This window comes from Phyllostomus discolor, chromosome X (assembly GCF_004126475.2).
Source record: "Phyllostomus discolor isolate MPI-MPIP mPhyDis1 chromosome X, mPhyDis1.pri.v3, whole genome shotgun sequence".
NCBI lineage: Eukaryota > Metazoa > Chordata > Mammalia > Chiroptera > Phyllostomidae > Phyllostomus > Phyllostomus discolor.
The window spans coordinates 93044394-93068380 of record NC_050198.1 but is presented as its reverse complement, the minus strand read 5'-3'; the positions used below and the strand labels follow the sequence as shown (position 1 = coordinate 93068380).

The following is a 23987-nucleotide window of genomic DNA, read 5'->3' as shown; positions in this document are numbered from 1 at the left end:
AAATGAAACCAGAAAATCCTAATTTTAGATATAGGTGCATGTGTATGCATGATGTGCTAAATCGTGCATATGGATAAACCTGGTCCCTACAATCTAGGTGATAACCCTAATCAGATTAAACACAGGGTAAGCAAAAAATTACAGAACCTCTAAATCTTTATTAAAAAACATTCTAATTTGAGTTTTTAAAAAGACAATTTTGTATGATAATAGATATTAAGTTAAATAAAAATTAGTTAAAAACAACAGAATTAAAGTGGGGTAATTGTATATTAAAGTTGTTTTTGAAAAGCCAGTTTTGTAAACATGCAATAATATCTTTTGATTAACATTTTATTATACTCCCAGTGGAGACTCCCCTATATATAAACTGGTAACCCCCATCAGCTAGCTTGCCAATGGCCTTTTCCTTTTACAAATGCTATTAATGACACACAGCAATGATACATGGGTACCCTTTGAAAGCTCCAGGCAGTGTACACAGCTTTTGCTCTGCTCTAGGGTCTTTACTTATGTTTAAACTTTTGGGGTTTTAAGGCTGTGCCTTAAGCTGTCAGTCACGCAGAAAGTAAAGAGTTCTCCACATCAAACTATTCTACCATACCCAGGCACAAAGAAACAAAGTTTCTTATAAGTCATTTATTATCATTCTCACATAATCATTATAGAATAAAGATAATAGAGAATGGAAAAAATCTAATGAAAACCTGCAAATATCTATGAATATAAAACTATAATTTTAATATGCCTGTATAATTTTGTGGTAAAATTCTAGTAACCTGCTCAATTCAAACTTAGGATATAAATAATTCTACTCTGTTTTTTTTTTATTTCAATCATTGTTCAAGTACAGTTTTCTCCCCCCTACTCCCGTTCCAGCCCATCCACCCAACCCTCCCCCCTTCCCCCCATTACCCCCCACCCCTAGTTTTTGTCCATGTGTCCTACAAGTTTGTTCCTGTAATCCCTACCCATTCCCCCCTGAAATTCCCTCTTCTCTCCCCTCTGGTCACTGTCAGACTATCCCCTATTTCAGTGTCTTTGGTTATATTTTGCTAGTTTTGTTTTGTTTTGTTTTGTTGTTTAGATTCCTGTTAAAGGTGATATCATGTGGTATTTGTCTTTCACTGCCTGGCTTGTTTCACTTAGCATAATGCTTTCCAGCTCCATCCATGCTGTTGCAAAGGGTATGAGCTCCTTCTTTCTTTCTGCTGCATAGAATTCCATTGTGTAAATGTACCATAGTTTTTTGATCCATTCATTTACTGATGGGCATCTAGGTTGCTTCCAGCACCTAGCTATTGTAAATTGTGCTGCTATGAACATTGGGGTGCAAAGGTCCTTTTGTATTGGTGTTTTAGTGTTCTTAGGATAGAGTCCCAGCAATGGAATTGCCAGGTCATAAGGCAGATCCATTTTTAGTTTTCTGAGGAAGTTCCAAACTGCTTTCCATAGTGGTTGTACCAGTCTGCAGTCCCACCAACAGTGCACTAGGGACCCCCTTTCTCCACATCCTCTCCAACACTTGTTGTTTGTTGCTTTGTTTATGATGGCCATTCTGACTGGTGTGAAGTGGTATCTCATTGTGGTTCTAATCTGCATCTCTCTGATGGCTAGCGATATTGAGCATCGCTTCATGTGTCTTTGGATTTTCTGTATGTCCTCCTTGGAGAAGTGTCTGTTCAAGTCCTTTGCCCATTTTTTAATTGGGTTACTTGTCTTCTTAGAGTAGAGTCGTGTTTTTAAAAATATTTAAACCATGATTTTTATTGCAACCACCATAGACATCAAGTGAAACCAAGTCAAACAGAACTATCCAGAAGTCTTGATTAATGGAGACTGATCGAAATTTATACTGCCAAACCCTTTTCTTAGTCTTGTTCTGCCATTGGTTTCATCATATTCACATTTCCCTTTTCCTCTGTGTGTGGCACACTTCACTTTTCTTATTCTGAATTACAGCCAAGTTTGGATTTGTCTTTTCTGCTTCTCCCTCTCTACATTTTGAGTACCTTTGTCTTTTGGGGGGTAATTTTTCAATTATAGTTGACATCCAGTATATTAATTTCAGATGTACAGCACAGTGATTAGACATTTATATAACTTACGAAGTGATCTTCCTGATAGGTCTAGCACCCACCTGGCACCATACATAGTTATTACAATATTATCAACTATATTCCCTATGCTGTCTTTTACATCCCCACGACTGTTTTGTAACTACCAATTTGTATTTCTTTATCCCTTCACCTTTTTCACCCAGCCCCCCAACCCACCTTCCATCTGGCAACCATCAGTCTATTTTCTGTATCTATGAGGCTGTTTTTGTTTGCTCATTTATTTTGTTTTTTAGAATCCACAAATAAGTAAAATCACATTGTATTTTTCTTTCTCTGTCTCAATTATTTCTCTTAGCATGATACCTTCTTGGTTCCCCCATATTATCACAAATAATATTTTCTTTTTAAAAAGATTTTATTTATTTATTTTTAGGGGGGGGGAATGAGGGAGATAGAGAGGGAGACAAACATCAGTGTAAGAGATAAACATTGATTGGCTGCCTCTTGCACACTCTGTGAACGGAGTATTCACCCCAGCAGGGCTCTGGTGCCTGTGGATATCAGCCTTTAGGTGTGCTGTTTGTGGATCTAATCAGGTAGTGCTCTATTTTGGTCTGATGCTGGCCAGTGTGTGTTGATTATGGGCTTTCTTGGGAGGGTTGTCAGTGCAAACTGAAGCCAGCCACTGCCTTTGCCTGGCCTGAAGCTACCTGTTAAAAGTTACAAAGTGATCCTCAGTTGGTAGCTGCCCGTGCTGGGACTGGAGGCCCATGGGAGAGGCCATGCTGTTAACCAAGTTGGCTGACATTGTCAGAGCTTAGGGCAGCTCAGCAAGAGGCATAGTGCACACTGAAGTTAGCCACCACCTTCCCTGGGTCGGAAGACCTTTGAGAGTTTTTAGGAAAGTCTTCAATGTAAGCCACAGCCAGATGACAGTGAAAAACAACTGCTGAAGAGGCTTGGGTGGTGTAGGAGTTGGGTGAGGCAGAGTCCCAGGGAGTTACCAGGGTGGGAAAAGTCGTGTTCACCCAGTTAATGCAGATTCAGATTTGATGCCCACCTGTGCTTCAGGCTGTATGGGGGGAGGGCTCAACACACAAACAATGGCAGCTGTCCTTCCTGCCCTCACACTGAAGGCACACATTTCATTTTCTTTCTGTGTGTCTTTGGCACCTTTTGAGCTACTGTCACTTCACTGGAGCTTAGGGTTATGGTGTGTAAACATGTGAATCTATGGATGGGCCCTTTAAGAGGATGTCGTTTCCAGCAGCTCTCCATCACACTTGGACAAAATCCTCATTGGTTTTCACAGCCAGATGCTGTGGGGGTTCCTATTCTCCGCACAGGAACTCTGGGTTTGGGTGAGCAGTGTGGGGCTGGGAACCCTCGCTCCTTAGGAGGGACCTTCACACCTGAGATATCCCTCCTGATTCTCAAGCACTGCATGTGAGTGTTGGACCAGCAAGTTTTGTGTTCCCACCCCTCTTAATAGTCTTGACATGGCTTCTTCTTTATATCCTTAGTTTTAGGACTTCTGTTAAGATAGTCTTCAGATGGTTCTTCAAGGTGATTGCTCTATACTTTACTTGTAATTTTGATGTGGACTTGGGAGGAGGTGAGCACAGCATTTACCTACTTTGCCATATTGACATGGGGCTAGAAAAAAGAGACTGAGGAGATTTCTAGTCCACAAATGAGTTCCCTGATTTCTCTTTAAGAAAGCTAACAAACGTTGTTTACTCATCTATACAAAAATAACAGATTCTTTCTATATTTATGGTTGTAAATATATCATAGCTCAAAGACATTTTAAAATAGGTGCTGCTGCTGATGATTTGATAGTTAATACATCTTTGATTCAACTCAATAATTCAACAAGTATTTTTGGAATGCTCCCTGTGTACAAGGTGATGTAGAAAGAAATACAAAAACAAGAAACTAGGATATCACATTAACCATATCTAGTAGTACATCTAACACTATTTTTTTTCCAGCAAAACCAGTTGGACAAGAATGTTTTAAATGGGCCAGGGCTTGCTCTGATTGGTAGTGATGAGCAAATATAGCATTTTTAGCAGATATAGCTAAAAAAATAAACAATCAAACTAACTAAAATCCCACCAGGGCAGCTATCTATAAAGATAATTAATGATTATTTATACATATTATTTGTTAACTATTAAGTATTTAAGTGTTCCCTGGCTACAGGAAATAGGATTCCCTAATTAGTCCTTATTTAATTGAGTATCTACTATGTTCATGACTCAGTAATTGGTGCTGAAGGACAGAAGTTACATGGAGAAGTAGAAGCCATCATAAATAAAGGTGATAAAATTATAATTTTCCTTATGGTATAAAATAGAGGCCACATCCCTTGCTCTGCCACTAATATGCTATGCCTTGCTTCCCCTCTTTAGGAAATGGACAATTTCCTATGAGGATAAACATGGATCAAAAATTAACAAAAATAAAAGTGCTGTTTCCAAAAAGCAGACAAAGTTTCAAATGAGAAACTGTTCAAATAAGTCATATTCTATGTCCTCATTTGGGGTGAGGGCTAAAAACCCCAATTAAGAGATTCAACCATATTGGTATCAAACAGATATTAGATCAAGAGCTCAAGATACATTGAGGGGTGGGGAATGAAGAACACAGTAAGATAGGAATAGAAAGTGAAGATGCTAAGTAAATGGGTCTATATGGCCAGCCAAGTAACAAATAAATCAATCTCTATTGCTTGAAGTATACATACTCCTACAACATTGTACAATCTCGTGTGTGATGTAAGTAAACAATTGAAGTGCAAATGTATTTGACTACTGACAAAAACTGAGTCTTTCCTCCTGAGATTGAGTCACAATTGCCTTAAAAATAAACAATAAAAATTTAAAACAGAAATAAACATCTATACACCAAACCTCTTCTCCAGACAGATAGAACAAATAATAAGCATATCTACCACTGTACAGGACTTAAGGGATCTACTACAATCTGTTTTCAGTTCACTCAAATTCTACTTGAATTTCAGGGCCCCATGTAAGTTACATCTTCAGCATAATACCTTCTCAAGACCATTCTGTCCTAAAGATACTGCACTTATGCACTCTTTTATTAGCTCTCTGTACTACTCACCTCTCCCTTTTATATGCCATCTAGTACTATTACTTGACTGTTTTGAATGTATTCTGTTTAAAAATTATGACATTGTGAATGTAGGAGAAGGACCTGAGGGTGCTTAGCCTGGAGGAGAGACATTTCAGAGGAATATTATGTAAGTATATTTTTTGAGTAATTGAAGATTTGTCATATAGAAGGAGAAATAATAATTAACCTTTGTTGTTCCCAAAGTTTGAGTTTGGGAACAGTTTGAAGGTAGAATTTGAAGGAAGGACATTTTAGGGTTACACAAGCAACTTAAACAGTTTATCGTGTACTTACTATGTTCCATGTACTAAACTGGGTACTTGCCCACATCTGGTCCTATTTAACTGTAGAATGATTTTGTAATGAGATAACTGAGTAACAATAAAATAGTATGCTTTACAAAATAATCAGCTCTTTTAATCTGAACTGTTGGAGGTAAGTATCCATTGAGTGGGATGGAACAAGACAATTCAAAATGCCCCGTTTTAATGCTGATGTTACGTGAGGTGTGCCCATGATGAAATGAATTTGTCTTTAGAAACTAATCCAAGTACATGCATACATATGAGGTCTGTCCAGAAGGCATCCAGCCATGTAACATGGAGAACAGAGACACTTGTTGAAGAAGATGCAAGAAACATTGTACACAGGACGATGACATCTCAGTCCCCTTCAAAGTAGGCACTTTGGGACCTCACACTGTTCTCCCAATTGCCATCAGCTGCCCATTGTATTTTCCTGAATCTCATCAATGGTCTCAAATCTCTTCCCTTTCAAAGGTGATTTTAGTTTGGGGAAAAGCCAGAAGTCTCAGGGTGCCAAATATGGGCTGTAGGAGCCTGAGTCACCTGGGTGATTTGATGTTTCACCAAAAACCCTGCATGAGACAGGATGCATGAGTGGGTACATTGTTGTGATGAAGCTGCCACTCACCAGTTGCCCATAGCTGTGGCCTTCTGAATCATTTGAGTAGTTTCCATAGAGGAATGTTCATACTTAATGCAAAATTTGATTCAGATTTGTTGCTTTACTCAGTCATTTTGAATGTGACGGCCACACAGTACACATGCTCACACAATGGCATTTACCACCCCCACTGACTAGTGCAGTGAAGCTGTCAATGTTCATACATGTGCATTCCAGTCCACTCTCCTTGGCTGCCAGGTTACATTGATGTTGCACAAACCATTCTCATTATATTAACAATGACTATACTTTTTCCAGACAGACCTTGGAATTCTCATATTTCAGAGAGGTCACCTAAAAACAAGAACTTTATTCCAAATGATAAAGGTGCTCTACCCTCAGAGGATAAAGACCTGTCATTGCAAAGTATAAGTAACATGCTGTAGGCTCTGGAGACAATCTCAAGGGAGGACTGCCAAAAACACTCTTAACCAATGTCAGTTTCATAAGAATAAAATGTTCTGTAAAGTGAGCAGTTTGGAAGGGGGCAATATGCCTTTGCATATGTTACTGCTGGTTTTTATTTTTATTTATTTTTATTGTATTTTTTCTATTACCATTTAGTCCCCTTATGCTCCCCTCCCCCACCACAATCACCACACTGTTATATATGTCTATGAGTCCTTTTTCCTTTTTGCTCAGTCCTTCCACCCTCTACCATTCCCCCCACAACCTTAGCTGTTATTCTGTTCTCTATCTATAAGTCTGTCTCTATTTTGCTGGTTAGTTCAGTTTGTTCATTAGATTCCATATGTGAGTGAAATCATATGGTATTTGCCTTTCTCTGACTGGCTTATGTCACTTAGCAAAATGTTCTCCAGGTCCATCCATGTTGTCTCAAAAGGTAAAACTTACTTCTTTTTTATGGCTGAGTAGTATTCCATTGTGTAGATGTCTCATAGTTATTTTATCCACTCATCTATGGATGGACATTTGGGCTGCTTCCATATCTTGCTGATTGTAAATAATGCTGCAATGAACATAGGGATGCTTATGTTCTTTTGAATTAGTGTTTTGGGTCCCTTCAGATATATTCCCAGAAGTGAGATTGCTGGGTCAAAAGCCAGATTCATTTTTATTTGCAGATGACATGATACTATAGTTACAGAACCCCAAAGATTCCACCAAAAAACTACTAGAACTAATAAATGAATTCAGTAAAGCAACAGGATACAAAATTAATATTCAGAAATCAGTTGCATCTTTATATGCCAATAATGAACTAACAGAAAGGGAAATTAAGAAAACAATCCCATTCACAATTGCTTCAAAAAGAATAAAATTCCAAAGAATAAACAAAGAGATAAAAGTCCTGTTCTCAGAAAATTATAAGGCATCAAAGAAAGAAATTTAAGATATAAATAAGTGGAAGCACATACCATGTTCATGGATAGAAAGAATTAACATCATTAAAATGTCTATGCTACCCAAAGCAATCTATAGATTGAATGCAATTTCTTTCAAGACTCCATTGACATATTTCACAGAAGTAGAATGAATAAAATTTATATGGAACACAGAAGACCCTGCCTAGCAACACTGATCCTGAGAAAGAAGAACAAAGAGGAATCACACTACCTAATAACGAACTATACTGCAAGGCCATAGTAGTCAAAACAGCATGGTACTGGCATAAAAGCAGACACATAGATCAATGGAACAGAATACAGAACCCAGAAATAAACCCACACCTTTATAGTCAGTTAATATTTGACAGAGGAAGCAAGCACATACAATAGGCTAAAGATAGTTTATTCTTTAAATGGTCTTAGGAAAGTTGGACATATATGTGCAGAAAAAATGAAAATAGACCACCTTCTTACACCACACACAAAAATAAATTCAAAATGGATTAAAGACTTAAATGTTAAACCCCAAACCATACAAATCATAGAAGAAAATATAGACAGCAAAATCTTGGACATTGCTCATAGCAATATTTTATCAGATATACCTCCCCAGTCAAGGGAAACAAAAGAAAAAAATAAACAAATCGGACTACATCAAACTAAAAAGTTTTACACCGCAAAAGAAATCATCAACAAATAAAAAGAGAAGTCACATAATGGGAGAACATATTCACTGATGTATTTGATAAGGGCTTAATATCCAAAGTTCATAAAGAACTTATAAAACTCAACACCAAAAAGCCCCAAACAGCCCAATTAAATAATGGACAAAGGACCTGAATAGACATTTCTCCAAAGAGGACATAGAGATGACCATTAGACATATGAAAAAATGCTCAATGTCACTAATCACCAAAGAGAGGCAAATTAAAACCACGATGAGATTTCATCACCTCACATCTGTCAGAATGGCCATCATTAATAAATAAAAAAACAACAAGTGCTGGAGAGGATGTGGAGAAAGGGGAACCCTTTTGCACTGTTGGTGGGAATGCATACTGGTGCAGCCACTGTGGAAAACAGTATGAAGATACCTCAAAAAGTAACTGTTGGTTTTTAAAAGCAAATATTTATTACTTTATAATCACAGCCCATATACTTTGTCTGTCCATCTCAATTACAAGTGACTGTTGGCAAAGGCATTTTTCACTCAAGGTTATAAGTGAATTAACAATAGTAATAATAATAATAGTATAAAATTAAATTTTTAGTACCTACTATGTATAAGACACTTGTTGAGAATATATATTTATCTCACACATTAAATGGTGTTTTCGTGAACTAAATGGTCAGGCAACCAAAATAGAGACTTAACTGACTCCTCCCTATTCCTCTGACTGAATTTTGCTCCATTCTAAGGCTGAATTATTTATTTACTTTATGATCATCAATATAGCTCATGCCTGGTCTGGACTGGTATTTACCAATTTCATTCTATATTTCCATAGACACAAGCTATTCCTGTTAAGTAAGATTCAAATGTTATGATTATTCTCTCTTATTCATTTTTCTCCTATGTTAAAAGTGTTTCCTTATTTATTTAAGAAAGTTATAATTATCTTTAGAAAAACTACTGGCTGGATAAGTAACACAAATGACCTACTCCTCCATGATAAACAAACCAAGTTTAAGACACTTGACAAAAAAAGCTCATGTCCTCAAAACACTGTGGACAATAAACTAGAGAACAAAATAGAACCAGGGGCACGGATACAAGGAACAGACTGACAGCTATCAGAGGAAAGTGGGGAGGGAAGACTGAATAAAAAAAGGTGAAAGGATTGGCCAAAGAACATATATGCATAAACTTGAGGGAAGCAAGGAATGGAGGCTGGGTGGAGGCAGGGGGAAATGGGGAGAGTAATGGGAGGAAAGTGGAGACAACTGTAATTGAACAACAAGAAAATTTTTTAAAATGCAATTAACTTTAAAAAATAATTGTATCAGTTCCCTGTAGCTTCTATAACAAATTACCACAAAGATGGTAGCAAAAAATAATAGCAATTTATTCTCTCACAGTTCAAAAAGTCAGAAGTTGAAAATCAAATTGTCAACAGGGCATACTCTCCTCTGAATAATCCAGGGAGAAGTCCATTCTTTGCAACTTCTGTGGCTGCTTCCATTCCTTAGCTTGTGGCCACATCTTTCTGTGCTCCATATTCACATTGCCTTCTCCTCCATATGTCTCTTTTCTTCTGTGTACCTGTGTTCATTTTATTCTTTCTTATATGGACACATGTAATGGCATTTAGGGCCCACCCAGATAATCCAGGGTGATCTTATTTTGAGGTCCTTAACTTAATTATAACTACAAAGATTCTATTTTCACAAATTTACATGTCATCCTTGCATGGGGGCATGCTAATATTCTCTGTATCATTTCAATTTTAGTATATGTGCTGCCAAAGTGAGCACCAAAGATTGTTTTTTCAAATAAGAAAACATTCTCAAGTTCTGAGAATAAGGTAACATTCTCAAGTTTTGAGAATTAGGGCATTGATAGATCTTTTCGAGGGCTACCATTCAGCCCACTACAACAATCAAAGTATACAACATAAAGACATCTCCTGAAAAGTTCAGAATAGCTGAACAACTAATAGGAAAGTCTTGGTAAAAAAAACAAAAAACAAAAAAAACCCCACAAAAAAACAAAAAAAAACCCTGAACATTTAAAAGATAGCAATTGTTAATATACTTACAAAGACAATAGAGAAATTAGTTAAATATACAAATGAGCACAATTTTCCTATTTTTAGTCACATCTGCCTGTAAAGATAGTACAACCTACAGTGGCACTAAGTTTAAAACAATAAACATAAACTTATGAACTACAAACTTTCAATGAGAGTGAAAGATGCTATGTATAAGTTTGGAAAACAGGAAGAAGCCAGGACATCTTTGCTTTAAAGATATATTTAAAAACAATGATATTTTCATCAGTCTGGGGTAAAGGTAGGGTGTCTTCAACCCACTTTAATGCTGATGACTCACCAACCCAAAGACTTTAGTAGTAACATTTCCATTCCTCAGTTATAATAAACATAGGCATTAGTTTACTCCTTTTGGAGTACTCAGCAAACACAGAAATGTGCTAATGCTATAAAGCAGTGGTCTTATAACTAGAGACTATAAAAGGATGATTTTTCAGTGGATGAAAAGCAGTGATAGTTTCAAGGGAATCCGTATGACAATCCTCAACTTCCATATGTATTCTTGCCTAAATCTGAATTGTCTGAGAAAAAAATCTGTAGTTAATTTCCTTTCACTATGGCCTTTGCCTGTCTTCCCTAAAGAGATGTATACTTTTCACCTATTTTGATTCTTAATGTGTGCAAAGTCACAGGATATAAAAATCTCCCAGGCACTAAATAAAAGAAGAATTCCAAATACTGGTGTAGGTGTTGAGGAAGTCAAATATTCTACTAACTGGCTAATATATAGTTTTGCAAGGTAGACAGCATCAGATTCTTTGCTTTGAAAAAAATCAAAGGCTGATGTTCACTTTATAAATAATTAAAATAGTTTTTGATATTAGGGCATGGTAACTTATAGTAAATAACTTCAAAGAAGTTCAAAGAACTGGGTAACATTGATATACAAAACTTCCATTCCCATTCCATTTACATAAGTAAGTATATAATCACATACTTCAAAAATACAAAAAACATAAATAAAACTGGTGCAAAATGTATCATACTCTGGAAAAAAATAATATTAATCCAGGAAAGATCCCATTTGCTATAGCAACAAGAAAAATAAAGTACCTAGGAATAAACCTAACCAAGGAGGTAAAAGACCTGTACTCAGAAAACTATACAACACTGAAGAAAGAAATTAAGGAAGACACAAACAAATGGAAGCATGTATCATGCTCATGGATTGGCAGAATTAACATAATCAAAATGGCCATACTACCCAAAGTAACTTATAGATCCAATGCAATCCCTATTAAAGTACCCATAACATATCTCACAGATATAGAACAAACATTTCAGAAATGTATATGGAACCATAAACGACCCTGAATAGCTTCTGCAATTTTGAGAAAGAAGAATAAAGCAGGAGGGATCACAATACCTGATATTAAACTGTATTACAAGGCCACTGTAATCAAAACAGCCTGGCACTGACATGAAAACGGGAACATAGACCAATGGAACAGAATAGAGAGCCCAGAAATAAATGCAAGTCTTTACAGTCAATTAATATTCAACAAAGGGGACAGCAACATAAAATGGAGTAAAAATAGCCTCATCAACAAATGGTGTTGGAAGATCTGGACAGCTACATGCAAAAACATGAAACTCGATCACCAACTTACACCACACACAAAATAAATTCAAGGTGGATAAAAGACTTAAATATAAGCCATAACACCATAAAAGTCCTAGAGGAAAATCTCAGACATTCCACACAGCAACATCTTCACAGATATATCCCCTAAAGCAAGGGACATAAAGGAAATAATAAACAAATGGAACTTCATCAAATTAAAAAGCTTCTGCATGGCTAAAGAAAATAGCATTAAAGTGAAAAGAGAGCCAACTGCATGGGAAAACATATTTGCCAATGACACCTTGGACAAGCGTTTGATCTCCAAAATACATAAAGAACTCACATGACTCCACTCCAGGAAGACAAAGAACCCAATTATACAATGGGCAAAACACCTGAACAGACACTTCTCCAAGGAGGACATACAGAGGGCCCAGAGACACATGAAAAGATGCTCAGCATCACTAGCCATCAGAGAGATGCAAATTAAAACCATAATGAAATACCACCTCACACCTCAGTCAGAATGGCCATCATAAACAAATCAACAAACAAGTGTTGGAGAGGATGTGGAGAAAAGGGAACCCTAGTGCACTGTTGGTGGGATTGCAGACTGGTGCAGCCACTGTGGAAAATAGTATGGTATTTCCTCAGAAAACTAAAAATGGATCTGCCTTTTGACCCAGCAATTCCACTGCTGGGATTATATCCTAAGAGCCCTGAAACACCAATCCAAAAGAACCTATGCACCCCAATGTTCATAGCAGCACAATTTACAATAGCAAGTGCTGGGAGCAACCTAAGTGCCCATCAGCAAATGAGTGGATCAAAAAACTATGGTGCATTTACGCAACGGAATTCTACACAGCAGAGAGAAAAAGGGAGCTCCTACCCTTTGTGACAACATGGATGGAACTGTAGAGCATTATGCTAAGTGAAATAAGCCAGATGATGAGGGAAAAATACCATATGATCTCATCTTTAACTGAAACATAATCAACAAAAGAAAAAGGCAAACAAAATACAACCAGAGTCATTGAAATTAGGAACAACCTAACAATAGCCAGAGGGGAGCAGGGAGGGGGCAATGGGGAGAAGGGTTTTCAGAAACTACTATAAAGAACACATGGACAAAACCAAGGGGGAGGGTGGAAGCAAGGGAGGGAGGTGGGTTTGGAGGGGGTGGGAGAAAATACAAACAACTGTAATTGAAAAACAATAAAATAATTTAAATTAAAAATAAAAAATTAATATTAATCCATAGATAAACAAACTAATTGAAAAAAGCCCTATTCATTTCATTGCTATATATTTGGTATAAAAATTTTATAATTTTAATGAAGATTCAATCCATAAGAATTTTTAACAATTAGGGTTTAGGGCATCAGAAAAGTTCTTTTAAAGAGAGTGTGGGTGTTTGTGTGTATACATACATATATACTTTTATAACTACACAGAGTTCAAAGCAGCTTATGGAACAATACCCTGAGAGGTAAAGGGGCAATAGAAGTTTAGACAAACAAGAATCACATCACCCCTGGCTAATGTGGCTCAGTGGATTGATCACTGGCCTGCGAATCAAAGGTCATTGGTTTGATTCCCAGTCAGGGCATATGCCTGGGTTGTGAACCAGGTCCCCAGTTGGGGGCACGTGAGAGGCAACCACACATTGATATTTCTCTCCCTCTCTTTCTCCCTTTCTCCCTCCCTTCCCCTTTTTCTAAAAATAAATAAAATCTTTAAGAAAAGAATGACATCATTTGCATTACCAAGGCAAGCTTCATGGAAGCATTTTTCTGGTTTTTAATATGATTTGGTTAGTCAGTATTCATACATTCAATATTTAGCACCTAATATATCAAGACACTATTGCTTAGTAGTATATAAGGTTTCAAAATGAACAAAACAAGGTCTCTGCCTTCTCAGAGTGTATAATTTGGTTAACTAGGATAAGAATAATAAAGATTTCAATAAGCAGATATGAAAAATAAGTAGGCCACAGGTGGATGAAATAGCATGATGATGAAAGAGGGGAAAAGAAGTCAAGAAAAGGATCAATAAAGAACAACTCATCCAAAAGCAGGACGGCTGACATTTAACCATTTAGAAGTATTATAAAAATAGGTTTCAAATGGAAACACCTAACCCCTTAGAGTTCTAAAGAGCAATGGATACAGTGCTGAGAAACAGTAAATTCAAGTTACAGAATTCTGATAGGGAATTTGTTTCACATCAATTAAAATTTAATTTAAAGTGAAATCAGCCAGCCAGAGAAAGACAATTATCATATGATCTCACTTCTATGTGGAATCTAGTGAATACAATAAGCTGACAAAGTAAAACCAGAGGCATGGATATATGGAATAGACTGACAAGTCTCAGAGGGGAGGTGGTTGCGGGGGTTGGAAGGGATTAGCCAAAGAACATATATGCATAGCCCATGGACACAGACAACAATGTGGTGAAGTTAGTGGGGAGGAGTTAGGTGGAGTGGGACATCTGTAATAGTGTCAACAATTTTAAAAAACAGTGGTGAGGGAAAAGAAGAATGCCCACATGGAACTCTGAACACTTTCAAAGTGATGGCATGTAGTTTTCTGTATTTTTTTTTAAAAAATCACAGTAAATGTGATGAAATAAATATCAGAAATAAATTTGGTACTTGTGTAAAAAATAAGTAAAAAGGCATTTAACACAAATTTAGAAATGGACCAATTTTAACCACATTTCTACTGGTTACAATAATTTGGGCAGGCATGGGCAGGCTATGTTATTTGGGAAAGTAGATGAGAGCCTCCAGACCCAAGGCAGTAATTGGCTTCAGGCCATAAATGTTAGTATATATTGGGGGGAGCCATTATGTCAACGAAGGGTGGAGTAAAGACCTTAGAAAATTTTCTTCTTTATCCAAACAATAAGGCTAATGGCAAACATTGTCAGAATTAAACTTTTTAGAACTCTGGAAATTATCCAAAGGCTTGCAGCAATCTAGGAGCATTTATTCAAGAAAAATGGTTGTATCTCAGTAAGAACAGTGAGCTTTGTTAGTTTTTAATTTTTTTCTTATTTACATCTTCCCTCTCCAACTCTAAAGTAGCCTTGAAAACCAACAGACCATACTCACAGTGGAAACCACAAAAGGGCGCAGAATGGGGCTGGAGCTCCTTCAAAGCCCCATTTACAGAAAATTGTCATTATTTGACTTGCTTGGTAGTTTCCTATAATATACCACTTACAGGCTTGTCTTTATTTCATCTGACTGTGAGCACTGTCAGTGCAAACAGCCTTTTCCTCAGGGACACTTGTTGAAAACAATCAGTGGCAATTGTTTAATATCATGTCTATCAGAGGCAATGGATAAGATAGGGCAAACAATATCATAGCCAAAACGCTTGCAGGGGTGTCCAACCTTTTGGCATATCTGGGCCACACTGGAAGAAGAATAGCTGTCTTGGGCCACACATTAAACACACAAACACTAATGAAAGCTGATGAGGAAAAAAAAGGTTTTAAGTACATTTGCGATTTTGTGTTGGACTGCATTCACAGCCATCCTGGGCCACATGTGGCCCATGGGCTGAAGGTTGGACACCCATGAAAAAAAACTGAGGAAATACCTATGGGGATTTGACAATCTTTGGCATTTTCCTGGGAATCTCGATGGACACATGCATGTGTAGGGCTATGCTCATGCCTGGGGTTATGTGCATGTTAAGGAAATACTAAAGAAGGAGCTGAGCTCTCATCTCTTGCTGAGTCTCTCTACATAATTAGAAAGTAAAAGCTAAGGTTAAATTGTCAACTACCTGCCAGAAGGTTGAAGACAGGCCTCCATAATGCACACAGAGCCCATTGGCAGAATGGGAGATTTATTGGTTCTAGGTATTTAAGAAAATCTCTGTCTAATCATTAGATGCCCATTAAACTGGTCAAACAGAGACTTGAGTGGCTATATACAACAAGAATATGGGCTCTACAGAATTAGTTCAGAAAATAAGCGACAGTAACAAACCCTGGGGATGTAGGAGAGGATCTGATTTCCAGATGTGCCACACTGTATCATATAAAATATCCAGTTCTCAACAAAAAACATTACCATATATGCAAAAAGCAAAGAAAGTATGCCCCATACACACACAAAAAATCAATACAAACTGTCCCCAAGGCAGCCAAAACATTAAACTTACTATTTAAATCAGCAATTATAAAAATTTTCATAAACTAAAGGGAATTATATCCAAAGAACTAAAAGGAAGTATGAGAATAATGTCTAATCAAATAGAGAATATTTAAAAAACAGAAATTATAAAAATGAACCAAATAGAAATTCTGAAGTTGAAAAATATAAAACTGAAGTAAATTCACTAGAAGGGCAAAACTGCTTATTTGAGCAGGCAGAAGAAAGAATTAGTGAATTTTAAGACAGGTAAATTTAAATGAACAAGTCTAAGAGAAGAAAGATAAAAGAATGAAGAAAAATAAATAGAGCCTTACAGACCTGTCAACTGCAACAATATACACATGATAGGAACCCCATAAACATAGAAGAGAGAAAAGGGAGCAGAAAATATTTGAAGAAATAATGACCAAAATATTTCCAATTTTGATGAAAACCAATCAACATATCCAAAAAGCTCAACAAATTCCAAATAAGTTAGACTGAAAGAAATCTACACCTAGAACACATCATATATCTATTATACATTAATCAGTAATTATTTTATTTAGATGATGCTACAAAATGGGAGAAAATAGGCTACTGAGAAGAAATTAAAGGAAAAAAGTTAAGATATTTCAACAATTATTTATCATTTAAAGACCAGGCCTGTGGTAATTAGTATGTGAAACACCTGGGAAGTAACTTGTAGGAAAGCTATACCCAGTAAAGAGTACCTCCAATTTAAGAATGTACTGACACTGAGAATGGTGGTCAGATACCGACCCATTGCTGAACACTAGTCATAATCTCTGTAGACTACATAATGAATTATTGGTTGCACAGGGTTATTCTCCTCACAGATCATTTGATATTTATTTTTTATATATTTTATTGATTATGCTATTACAGTTGTCTCATTTCCCCCCCTTAACTCCCCTCCACCCCGCATACCCTCTCCCACCCACATCCCCCCCTTTAGTTCATGTCCATGTGTCATAAGTTCTTTGCCTTCTACATTTCTCATACTATTCTTACCCTCCCCCTGTCTATTCTCTACCTAATATCTATGCTACTTATTCTCTGTACCTTTTCCCCCTCTCTCCTCCTCCCACTCCCCTGTTGCTAACCCTCCATGTGATCTCCATTTCTGTGGTTCTGTTCCTGTTCTAGTTGTTTGCTTAGTTTCTTTTTGTTTTTGTTTTAGGTGTGGTTGTTCGTAATTGTGAGTTTGCTGTCCTTTTACTATACATGTTTTTGATCTTCTTTTCCTTAGATAAGTCCCTTTAACATTTCATAAAATAAGGGCTTGGTGATGATGAACGCCTTTCACTTGACATTATCTGAGAAGCACTTTGTCTGCCCTTCCATTCTAAATGAAAGCTTTGCTGGATAGAGTAATCTTGGATGGAGGTCCTTGTCTTTCATGACTTGGAATACTTCTTTCCAGCCCCTTCTTGCCTGTAAGGTCTCTTTGGAGAAATCAGCTGACAGTCTGATGGGAACTCCTTTGTAGGTTACTGTCCCTTTATCTCTTGCTGCTTCTAGAATTCTCTCCTTCATTTTTCCCTTGGCTAATGTAATTATGATGTGTCTTGGTGTGTTCCTCCTTGGGTCCAACTTCTTTGGGACTCTCTGAGCTTCCTGGACTTCCTGGAAGTCTATTTCCTTGGCCAGATTGGGGAAGTTCTCCATTATTATTTGTTCAAATAACTTTTCCACTTGTTGCTCTTCCTCTTCTTTTTCTGGTACCTATAATTCAGATGTTGGAATGTTTAAAGATGTCCCGGAGGTTTCTAAGCTTCTCCTCATTTTTTTGGATTCTTACTTCTCCATTCTTTTCTGTTTGGTTGTTTCTTTCTTCCTTCTGGTCCACTCCATTGATTTGAGTCCCAGTTTCCTTCCCATCACTATTGGTTCCCTGTGCATTTTCCTTCATTTCTTTTATCGTAACCTGCATTTGTTCATCTAATTTGTGACCAAAATCACCCAATTCTGTGAGCATCCTGATCACCAGTGTTTTGAACTGTGCATCTGATAGGTTGGCTATGTCTTCAATTGCTTAGTTGTATTTTTTCTGGAGCTTTGATCTGTTCTTCTGTTTGGGCCTTTTTTTTTTCTTACCGAATCTGTTACATATGAGGGGTGGAGCCCTAGGTGTTCACCAAGGCAGGGCAACCCAGTCGCTGGGTTGTGACATTGTATGTGGGGGCAGGGTCGGAGAGGGAACAATGGCGCTTGCTCCGCTCTCTGTCAGATTTCAGTCCCTTCTGCCACTTTTCCCAAGCTAACTGGGCCTTTTCTGGTGCTGATTCCCATGTGGATGGGCTTGTGTACGTTCTAGGACCCCATGGGTCTCTCCAATGCACTCTCCTGTGAGGCTGGGAGTCTCTCCCTGTGCCTAAACCCCCACAGGTGTTTTCAATCAGTGCCCCGAGGCTCTATTTCCAGATGCTGAGACCCTGGGTTGTAAGGTCTGTCTCACTGCCAAGTTTCACCTGGTTTATCTGCATGCAAATGTGGGATCGCCCAGACAGCCACGTGCCTGGTGCACAGTGCCTCGTGCACAGTGCCTCGCTTCATAGTCACTGCCTCGCTGGGTCTGCCAGCCGCCTGCCCACCCAGGGTCTGCCCACTGCGGTCTTGTGCTTGGGGTGCCTTAGGCGTCTGGTGCCACCACTTTTTGTGCCACGACCCCTCTCTACCCAGCTGCCTGACTCCACCCCCGCTACCAGTCTGGATGAATGTGTATATTTTAACTCCTTGGTTGTCCGACTTCCATACAGTTCAATTTTCTGTCAGATCTGGTTGTTACCTTGTTTCTAAATTGTTGCTGACCTTATTTTGGTTGTGCAAGGAGACACAGTGTGTCTGCCTACGCCTCCATCTTGGCCAGAAGTCCATTTGATATTTATTTTTTATCCCATGCTGACTTCCCATAGTCTCTTAACACCTGTATGTGAAACTGGTTTTAAAAAATCATAAAATACTTTAGAAATAAGCCAGGCAATGACAGACAAATACCATATGATCTCACCTATAAGTGAACCTAATCAACAAAACAAACAAGCAAGAAAAATATAACCAGAGACATCAAAATAAAGAACAAACTGACAGTGACCAGAGGAGAGGTGGGAGGGGGGTAATGGGGGAAAGAAAGGAAAGGGTGAAATCAAGGAATATGTATAAAGGACCCATGGACAAAGACAACAGGTTGGGGAGGATTGAATGTGGGAGGTGGGGGTTGGGTAGGGCAGGGGAGAGTAATGGGGTAAAATGGGGACAACTGTAATTGAAAAGGAAAAAAGTGAAGTGAATTTCATGATAATCTGCATACTATGTGCATGAGCTAAACAAAGCATAATAGACAAATAAACATGAAGTAATCCAGACAAAAAAATCATAATATACTTTAAAACTTAACAGAAAATAATTTTAAATAACCTGATGCTTGGGATTAGTGGAGAAATGATCTTATATTGAAATTCAAATGCATTGTCTAATTACCATACCAATGAACTATCTCCAACATTATATATGTATATATAAATTCATAAGTACTGATCATTTAACTGTATTATATTTGCTAATGGCTGTGAGGCTCAACCACAACTTCTGACTTTTAGAAACTTAAATGCATCTCTTTCAAAGTTTGTGTTTTTTTCACATTTTTAAATTGTTCGAGTACAGTTGTCTCCATTTTCCGTCACCAGTTCCCTCCACCCCAGCTATGCCCACTTCCCACCCTTGATCTTATCCCACTCTTTGGTTTTGTCCATGTGTCCTTTATGCTTTCAGGGATTGTTTTTATAGTTCCTATTTCAAAGTTCTTATGCAAGGTGACTATCTGATTTTCTCACCTTATACACCCTTTCTATATAAACACTCCCTACCTCCCAACACACAAACTCAGAGGGGAGAGAAAAGGAAGAGTAGAAATAAAAAACAACTTCCCAGGGAAGTTCACAGACTACACTCCTCCTTCCACCAGCAACAGAACTAACAGCTTAGCATTATACCACCTGTGAATTTTATCTGATATAATGAAGATGGCCTAAGAGAAGAGGAAAGGGGGAGATTGAAAAGGGCCAAGTTTTTAGGATTTTACCAACAGTTGCCCTTGGTTACAACATTTGGTAATTCCAAGAGCCCCACCCTTGCATTACAAACCTTAACATTCTGCACACTACAGATAGAGGTTTTACAAGAGTTTGTAATTCCCTCAGGGCCACACTGAATGCACTGAAGGGATTCTTATCCCAGGCTTTTTTCCTATTCAAACACCAGCACTGCAGTAAAGCCTAAAAGAATGAGCTTCATTTATTATCTACAATGTTAAAGGTGAAAAGGTTAATTACTATTAGTCCATGGAAATTAAGAGTGGATAGGAAATTATTTATCACATGAATGAAGGGGCTTTGAATTGAAGCCCAAATGCAAAACCACAAATGCATAGCCAGATGCTCAGGCACCTCTTCTGCACACTAAATGGCTGTACTCGTTCCTCCCATGTACACTACTCTCTTCTTGGATCCTACATATTCACACTGCAGTGGCTGGGTTCATCACAATTTCTCCTTAAGTATAAAACTGTTGGAGAACAGCCCAGACAACTATTACAGTTGCCCCTCCCTACTTTTTCTCTCAGCTCATCCTAAGTGAAAGAACCCAGTACATTTCAAACCCCAAGAACATCTCTTTAGACAACTTCTAAGCACATCTTGCCAGATTCTTGTCCTAAAGCTGACAGCAGCCCCTAATGCCTGCTCCCCAAGTAGGAACTGAGTCTTATTAAATCTGGTAATTGTTGGAATCAGAAGTGGGACAGGCAGACAGACAAAGGGACACATCTAGGGGAGTGTTGGTTGGTGATTCTGTGTCCTCAGGTATGTGCACTATACCCAAAACTCCGGAAAAGTCCAAGACCCCAAGTGAAAATCTCAAGTTCACCATGATTCACACTCATTTCTTCAAACCACAGCAATACTGTTGAGGTGCTTTGAGACCTTTGCCTACATTTACTTAGATGGATAACCCCAACTTACATGCACATACACATACAGAGAGACAGAGAGCAGGGAGAAAGAGACAGAGATGTACAGAGACAGAGAGAGACAGAGATTTACAGAGACAGAGAGAGACAGAGAGAGAAACAGAGAGACAGAAAGACAGAGAGAGAGAGAAAGGGGAGAAAAAAAGCAGAGACCAAATCAAAACAACTTCACTGGGTCTCAAACTCTTCACTCAGATCAGTTTTTCAATCTGTGCACTATTGACATGGTGTGTCAGATAATTCTTCATTGTGTGCATGTGTGCGTGGAAGGGGGGACTCTCTTATAAAATGTAAGAGATTTAGAAGGATCTCTGGCCTCTACCCATTAGATGCCAGTAACAATCCCTTCTCCCAGTTGTAAACCATAAGTGTCTCCAGATACTTTCAAATGTCCCAAATGGCAAAATTTTCCCACTTGCCTCTTGAAGATCACTGCCTTAGACGAAAAGAGTCTCCCCAATATGACTCCAATCAGCATGCACATTTCCACATTACAAAAAATAGATGCAGGATTAATTAGTCAGTCCTTTAGTACAGAGTCGAGGAGGAGGTTAGGATTTCATGATCAGAAGTATCTCTCAGAAAGAGGAAAGGGCCCCTGTCACCTAGGAATGAGTCTCTCTTTGATGGCCTAACCTAGAATTGCCCTGGCTTCCTTTCTGACATAGATTCCCACATAATGTTCAACCACCAAGTGACCCATTGGGGCCCATCCATGTGTGATTTCCTGACAAAAAAAATTCCACATTTGTTCTCTGAGAAAATTCTCATATTTGCCAAGCAAATTCATGTAAAATTTCAAAAAGAACCCCTTTTAAAAGCACTCATTGGGTCTTTTGCTAATGACCCATTGAGCTGTCAAGAAAAGGCTAAGTAAAAACACCACTTTTGGGTGAAGTGGCAGCATGTTGTGTTGTTTCACTTCAATCAGTGGTGTGACAAGGCCTTCCACCTTGGGGGGGGGGTTGTGTGTGAAAAAAACAGCAAGAAAGAAATTAGGCTGGTGTAAAAATGGTGGGTTAACTGTAGTGGAACTTATTCATCTAAAAACTTTATTGTCTCTATCTTTAGTTAGATGAATGGCCTTGAGCTAAAAAAGGGTAATAATCCATGTTCTGCTTACCTATTGAGGCGAGGAGAGGATCAAATGAGATAATAGATGTAAAATTACCTTGAAAATATAATGCAGTCTACAATTATAATGTGCTTGTTATTTATATTTATTTCCAGGTCTGCAAAACTAAGAGGAAAAAATAAGCTGTGAGGGGCAGGATGGAATATTTTAATTCCCAGGGCCAAAGCAGAAAGGTTGAAAAGAACAGAATGAGATGGAAAAGCAACTCGTTAGGCTTTGAAAATAAAAACCACAGTGAGATGGATGGTTGCTAAGTACTAGCATCAGATGGTAAAATGTTTTCTTTCACTGGGGCATAGAAGTGGCAAAGATCAAACTGACAAGGGAGCCAACATTATAAATGAAATCTATGAAATCTGTTGAATTAAGCTTCAAGTCCCCTAAATTTCAAACAGTATTTCGCAAAAATGTATGCCTTGCAACACAAGTATTTCTGAAAATATTATTAATAGACATTTTCAGCAAATGAGTTTGGAAAAGTCTGTGCCTTATATAGAGTCACAATATATAAACAGAAAGACTCCTGAAAGATATATAGTAAAGAAATCCTTTTATTTTGTTTAATCCATTATTTCCAAAACATATTTGACCTCAGAACTGTATTTATTTATTTATTTATTTATTTATGCATTTCCTTATTTAATTTATTCCCTGTTAATATTGGATTGAGAAATAAAATACTTAAAGGATTTCAGAATCAGATGGACTATAAAGAAAATGAATCAGCTTATCTCCAGTATGTTCATTGCAGCCTTACTTACAATAGTCAAAATACAGGAGAAACCCAAATGTCCATCAATAGACAAGTGGATAAAAAAGCTGTGGCACATATATACAATGGAATATTACTCAACCATAAAAGAGTGAAATCTTACCATTAGTAACAGCATAGACAGACCTAGAGAGTATTATGCTAAGTGAAATAACTCAGAGAAAGACAGATGCCATATGATTTTACTTATATGTGCAATCTAAAAAACAATATAAACAAACAAAACATACATTGATTAATAGATACAGAGAACAGACTGATGGCTGTCAAAAGGGAGGTAGGTTGAGGGATTTGATGAAAAAGGTGAAGGGATTGACAAGTACAAATTGGTAGTTACAAAATAGTCACAGGCATGTCAAGTACAGCATAGGAAATATAGTTAATAATACTGTAATAACTATGTATGGTGCACTGGAAATACTGAAGGGACCACTTTGTGGAGTGTATGATTGTCTGACTACTGTGCTATATACCTGAAACTAATACAAAGTCATATTGAGTGTAAACTATAATTAAAAATAAAAATAAAAATAAATATCAATAAAACTATTATAAAAAACTCAAAAGCCCTGGCTGAGTGGCTCAGTTGGTTGGAGCATCTTCCCATACACCAAAAGGTTGAGGGTTTGATTTCCGGTCAGGGCACATATGTAACCAAGGTTTGATCCCCAGTTGGGGCACATTTGGGAGGCAACCGATTGATCTTTCTCACATCGATGTTGCTCTTTTTCTGTCTCACTTTCCTCTCTCTCCCCCTCTCTTTTTAAAAATCAATAGAAAACATATCTTCAGGTGAGGATTTAAAAACAAACTCAAGGAAAAAAACTGAAAATGAGACAGTAAGGTGGTTGCTGAGCATACAAGTGGTTGCCTGTATACAAATACAAGCAAGAATGCTAAATCCAGAGCACTGAAAAAAGTTTTCCTGAGGTAGCACATCATCTAGTCCTCGACTCCCAAAAGCCATGAAAAAGAGAGAAATAAAGGAGACCATGAAAGTGATAAATTTCATTAAAG

At 37.7% G+C, this 23987-nt stretch overlaps 1 protein-coding gene and 2 non-coding genes across 6 annotated transcripts in view; 1 reads left to right on the top strand and 2 right to left on the bottom strand.

Annotated features, from left to right (window-relative positions):
- Positions 1-23987, bottom strand: part of NEXMIF (neurite extension and migration factor) — a 189461-nt gene that overhangs the window by 109064 nt on the left and 56410 nt on the right. The window lies entirely within an intron of this gene.
- On the bottom strand, positions 9889-9994 carry LOC114505821. The gene has a single exon (XR_003685290.1). It is a non-coding gene; the product is annotated as a U6 spliceosomal RNA (small nuclear RNA).
- On the top strand, positions 21872-22007 carry LOC114505861. The gene has a single exon (XR_003685320.1). It is a non-coding gene; the product is annotated as a small nucleolar RNA SNORA21 (small nucleolar RNA).